Genomic DNA, 6,842 nt, shown 5'->3' with positions numbered 1-6,842 from the left:
TAAGAAGAAATATTTCGCGTCTATTTTTTTTAATTTTCTTTCTTGTTATTTTATTATATCGAATATTGGACTTCTTACTCGATATGGACTAAGTCTTCATTGTAATTAGTTATGGAATACGAGAGTATAGTATAGGAGGGCCGACTTACAGCTCCTTGAATAATTATATTTGGCTCCAGTGAATTGTGCACGCGTTATGTTTCCTTTACAAAAAAAATTGTCGTCAGATACAAACACTAATCAATATTAACTTACCAGCATTTAAGACAATTACTTAGTTGGAAGCAGTTGCAATTACTAATCAAATTTTAAAGAATTATTAACACAAGTAATATATGTTTAGTTTTAATTAAAATGTTAAAAATTCAATACACATATTTATGTTTTTACGGAACTTCTTTTTACATGTTTTCAATGATAGATTTTCTATCCTTTTAAGCTTTTTTGCATATCTTTTAAATACGAATTTTAATGCGGCACTTAAAAAATAGTACAGTTTGCAAAATAAATAGGAATCAAGGAGTTTAGCCACTCCTGGTTTAGCGTCATTAAATAAGAGGCAATCAGTCTGTATGTAGGATGACAGTACGTAAAGACTACATTAAAGTTCATCCGTGAATTGAGAACTAAACGATAAGGGCCAAGATTGGTTCGATTTTGTTTTTATATAGTCTAGCACAGTTTCTTTGTTTAGGAACATACCACGTCGATATGAATAACAATACTTATAAATGTAATGTACAACGCGTGTCAAAGAAAATTAAAGCAAGTCTCATATTTTTTCGAAATTTCTGCCATAGTTTTTACCGCTTCTCCAATGTGTTTTTCTTGACACTTTATCAATGGTGATGATAGTGGAGATGTCCCATAAGTTAACCTTAATTAGAAATATGGCAGGTAATCAACCCTAGAAAATTATTGTTAGTTAAAATAGGGAAAATACCAAAAATATTTTTATAAATACAGATTTTGTGGGGGTCTTGGATTCTGAACTATTAGGGAGTACAATAAACCGGTACGCAATAAACCGGTTTAGCGGAGGGCTACTAGAGTAGAAGGTTAGTAATAGAAGGAAGGTAGTAGTAGAAGGTTTAGAAACCTTCTCTTTTTAAATATGTCGCCTTCAAGTCTTTATACATGGATCATAATTAAATAATGGTTTCTGAAATAGTGTTAACTGCATGCGAAAATATAACGGAAAATAAAATTTATCCTTAGCATTTAAACCACAAAGGCACCACTGGTCGTCAAATCGCTTATTGCGTGAATCGTAATACCATCCCTTTGATCTATTTATGTGTAATGTAAGTCCTAATTTGTCTTCTTACCAACATTTTTCAATAGTCTCTAGACAAGCTGTTATTACAAAATTAATAGGTTATATACGCAAACAATTATATGGCAATAATGTAGTGTAGTAGTAGTAATGTAGTGTATCGTTCATGTTCCAAATTACTGGCCACTACGACCATAATATTCTTTGCCAAATCGTTCTAGTGCGTTCGAATTTAAATTCGAACGCCGATTTAAATTCAAATGTCATCATTACATACATCAATAAACCTTCTTCAATCACTCTTGGTAATAATCATCCTCGCCAACGTGTTCGGATGGTCAATCACTTCTTCCCGCGTAAGGTAGGATTAATGATTTATTATGAAGCGCCTACTGTGAACATCTGGTTAATACTAAAGAAAGCATAACACTTAGCTTTGCTATTTATAAATAGCAGGCGCAAAAATATTTAAGACTGCAATATCGGCATGGATTGGAATAAATAAGAAAACTACACTCTCTGCAACATACTTAATGTTTATTTTATATAGTAATTATTACAAAGTAATAAGACAAGTGAAGTAAAGTAGATGTTTAAAACAATAAAGATGTTACGTTACCGAGAAAAAACAAAAAAAAATAAGAATTTTTATCTGCTGTACTGGTCCGGAGATGCCTGATTTCTTGAAAGCTCTGAATATGACTACCTGATAAAATTATGACTAAAGTAGATTATAATAATGATAAATCCTTCTATTTCCATATTATTTTTAAAAAAATTAAATGTTTATAATATATTTATACCTTTACTTATAACAGATTGTATAGGGAGACCGAAAAGTAATGTCGTTTCTGTCGACATATTTTAAAGAAAAACCGGCATTGAAAATTTGTATCCTAGATGGCAAGAGGTTGTTGATGACGAAGGTAAATATATTTTTGATTAAATTTTTTTTTTAATATAGTCGCGTGGATTCAACTGAAGAAGAAAGCGTGCGTGGTTTAGACAGATAAATAATAAACAAATATATAATAATAATCGATAGTACGCCAAATACATTCTTGTTTTTCTTCGTTTCAGTCGATGGACGTCCACTGCAAAGCATGAGTCTCTCCCAAAGATCGCCACGATGACCGATCCCGCGCTGCTCGGATCCATAGACTTCACGCGACCCACACGCCACGAATACATACAGACTATTAAAGTTTACGTCGCCTCCCTTAAAGCGGAATTTAAACAATATCCGCTCCCCCGTATCAACGCCAGGACACAGGCCTCACATCGAGCCCCGGTGGCCTCGATGTACATGTCATGCACTACTCACTTACACATGACACGGCGGCCGCGTTCAAGCGAGGGCGGTATGGAGAGACCCGTGTCTCTCCCGACCGCCGAGTAGTCCTCGCTTCGTGCTACATACTCAACACCCCACTCACTACACTATACACCTACACGGTTATAGTTCTCCGCGTGTAGACGTCTTCGTCGTAACTGAGGTACGATCGCCAGCGTAAAATGTTTAGTCGTGGACCTCTGTTTCCACAGCCTCAATTTCGATGAAGCTGTACAAAGCCTAGACCGGCTAGAAGCACAACATCTAATACATCAAATAGCAATAGCAAAGCTTTCTTTCCAAGTAGTGATTAAATAACTTAATTTATGATGTATAATCAAAGCTATTAAAGTGTTTTAACAGATGACTATAGTTTTCACAGTTGTAATTATTGTAAATATTAACTTATGTTATGAAAATCACATGATGGTTACTTTGGTGTAGCCATAATAAATCTGATACATAATAGTCGTAATTTATGATAGATAACGCTTTATGAAGTAGCAGTAATAGCCAGGTAAGCAACCAAGTCAAGGTTCGGCCATTTCGGAGGCCTTTGAATCGGAATGCTAAACGGTTATTACCAACGAACGACATACCAAGCCAAGGTCCCCTCGTGAGAGCACTTGAACCTGGTTAGACCATGGAGCGTTTGTTTAAGCGATGTAACAGTTCGGTGGCCTCGTAATCCGGTGAAATTTTATCATATAGCGGTTCTAGTTGAGGTTCGCCAGAAGGCACTCGATCTTTATTAATTAAAAAAGGATTTACTCTTAGTGCCTATAGCGATCTATTCTCACTTCACCGCGAAAGCTACAAAAAAGGAGTCTCGCGTATGTTATTGTTCGATTATCTCTCTCTCTCTCTGCTTGAAGTGTATCGTCGGTCGGAGCTCACGGGTTAGGTTAGGTTAGGTTAGGCAGCTACAACAATTAGATTTTTTATTCATTCTAATTTGTATCACCACGGTTTGCTTACGATGCGGTTTTTTTCGCGTTTACTGAACGCTGGCAGTTGGGAGATGTATAGCTGCTATTTGATATAGATCTTTCCTCTCCCAGCTGCGAGTCACGCGACAGCCTTGTAATTTGTACAATAATTCTTATAGGTTAAAATTTACATATATAAAAATATAATTTACGAATATTACTAAATTCCACATTCATTACTATATTCCATTTCTTATTGACCTTAAATATTTAATCTTTTTGACCTACATATTGTTTATAAATTTATTTTCCTCAATCCTTAGATTATTATCCATTCATATATATTCCTGGACCTTGTGGCTAAAAATATATAACAGATATTTATTAAGCAAATTATCATATGGATTTTGATTACTATATAGATTTCGCATGACTTATGAACTATTGCTAAAGGAATATATACTAAATAATACATTAGTTGCATTTGGTGCGGACAGATTATTGCAGCTGGAAGCAGAGCGTGAACCCAGAGCAATACTGGGACACCGAACCGGTCCTTATGTGACGTAAGAGAAATGTTTATATTGCACCAGCGCAACTAGCTGCAGTTAGAGTTGCAGCTACATACCGATACTATTGAAAAACGATAGTGATGTCATTAGTACCGTTTTATCGAATATCGATAATCTTATTTATAATATTTTTATACTTTACTGTCAAAAGTTATTGGCGTTGTAAAATATATCTCAAAGTGGTCATTTAATTCATTGATTAAATAATAAAATATATAACAATTTAATTTTTGTATTGAGTACATACTGAACATTCATTATTGTTTCAGCCATAGAACTTCTACTGTTCGACATTCTGCTGTTCCTCCATATATTTTCAATAGAACAGTCGGAAGCAGCCTGCATCCACGGACTTCCGACGATTGTAACCGATCTGATTGATGCATTTGTTAAATGACAATATAAATTAGAGACGCGTGAACTGTAAAACCCGAGAAAATTCAACTGTCATCACATTTCCTAAATTTTCTTCTCGTTTTAGTGCAGTTTTAAAATTTTTCCATAAGAACCTTTGATATTTCGACTGATATTTCAACAAATGCAAGACCGTAAAACTTAAAATGAATAAAACTAAAATTAAAATTCGGAGATACTTACCGATATTCAATTAAATCAACCGGTGTCACTAATCTTAATTTTTTTTAAAAAAAACTTTGCAGAACGTTTCAATTATTATTGGAATGATTTAAAGTTTATCGATAGAATACCATTTTTAACATCTACACAACACTAAAAGTATCGGGCTACGAAGATTAGTTCTAGAGTGGACGCAAAACTCACGGAGAACAATTCACTGTTTTTATTCGTTTTTTTTTTCGTTGTTAAAACAAACTCCTGACCTTAGTTTTAACTTTGTTGAACCGTATAAGATATTAAAAAACTTTCTTGGAATAGTTTTTATCAATAAGGACTATACTAATTGGTTCTTATAGATTTTATATCAATTAAATATATCTGGTTCTAACAGACCATTGCATTTATTGAAAACCAAAGTTTCCGATCACACTGCTCTTCTTCTTTTTCAGCCAAGAGATGCCCACTACATAGCATAGGCTTTCTCCAAAGATCGCCACAACGAGCAGTCTTATGCCGTCCGCATCCAGTGACTTTCAGTGGTGCGGTGGTCACCACTCGAGAACCATTCGGCCCAAACGGCCATCGGTTAAAATGGCGATGTACCCCGACCAATGCAACTTCAGATGAACAATTCTTATACATATGTCGGTGACCTTGGTTTTTGGTCTACCGGCTCGTGATTGCAACTCAAGAACCTTTCGTTCCCAACGGCCATCAGTTGGCTGAGGATCTCATCATTTCTGATTCAATTCAGCGAAACTCCGTACATAGTCCAGAAGCTACCGCGTTAGTATCTGGATGACAATGAGCATTTTTCTAAGGCCCATAATAAATGACCACGTCTCGGATCTATATGTCATCACCGGTAACACACCTCGGTGATCGAATTTTAATTTAATGCCACTCTGTAATATTCTTGGGGCTATATCAAAAATCTAACAAATACAGAGCCGATATTAACTTACAATGCCAAACATAAAAAAACTATGTTGATAGCGGAGGAATTTTTTTAATGAAATAAAACTTCTTATTTTTCAAAATAAGTAAAAAAGTTTAATTTCAATACCGCCTGTTTTTGAATTAAAAAACAAAATACTTTCTTTCTGTCCAATTAATGTTTTACGTAACGTATAGAGATGAGCAAAGCAATCAATTGATGGTAAATATAACCTATAATAGTGCTATTCAAGAATATGTAGTTTAAAATATTTTAATCTTATCTGCTCTCGTTGAACTCAAATAATGAATAGATACTATTTAATTATACAGACTACTGTTTATATAATCCATGTTTTTTGTGTATAAATCGTTCGTTTAATGGCCATACTGGGATAGGGAAATGCTTGGCAAATTTGTGCGAACCACATGGCGGATTATGCAGTTCCTAATTATTATTACATATTCCTTTAACCCCTTAATATACTACGTTATGTCAAAACACTAAACTTATGTTATTATAATTAATGAATATATTTTGCGGTTTTTGAGAGTTAAATATATAAACAAAATAAATTTACTCTCACCTTTACCTTGACATTACATACCTTTTAGACAACCGTCACCCGTTTTAATAACAGGTTAAGATTTATTTATAGCATTTTCCGGTTCCGTTTCCTGACCGGCAAAATGCCAAACTGTTTTCGAAATTTACTTGAGATACATTATCAATGAATTTAAAATACAATAAATAATAATATTCTCTCGAAAAAAAAACCTTTTTTTACTCGGTAAAGTCACAATACGAATGAATCGGAAATTGTATTTATTTTCTTTTTTTTATTTTACAATTTTTATTAAGGCTTCCTGACTTATAACAATAAACAATTAAAAAAGTTGATTACAAGTTTGATGATAGAAACTTCCATTTCTTCTATTACTTATATAAACTTTATATAAAAAATCGGTGCAGTCATTCTCACATTACGTATATGCCAAGATGTGTTTATTCGTCATTTTATATTAGGGTGACAAAAAAGTAATGTCGTTTCTGTCGACATATTTTACAGAAAAACCGATTGATTTTTACCGCTCCGGCATTGATTATTTGTATACTAGATGTCAAAACGGAGTTGATAACGAAGGTGAATATATTGTTGATTAGAAATAAAAACTTGTTAAAAATGCAGTCGTGTGAATTTAACTCAAGAAGGCGACTT

The sequence above is a fragment of the Battus philenor genome, unplaced genomic scaffold, assembly GCF_028537555.1.
Source record: "Battus philenor isolate CCGP_79_NKW_IND1 unplaced genomic scaffold, ilBatPhil1.0.hap1 SCAF_23, whole genome shotgun sequence".
In the NCBI taxonomy this organism is placed as follows: Eukaryota; Metazoa; Arthropoda; class Insecta; order Lepidoptera; family Papilionidae; genus Battus; species Battus philenor.
This window is presented reverse-complemented; position numbering follows the sequence as displayed.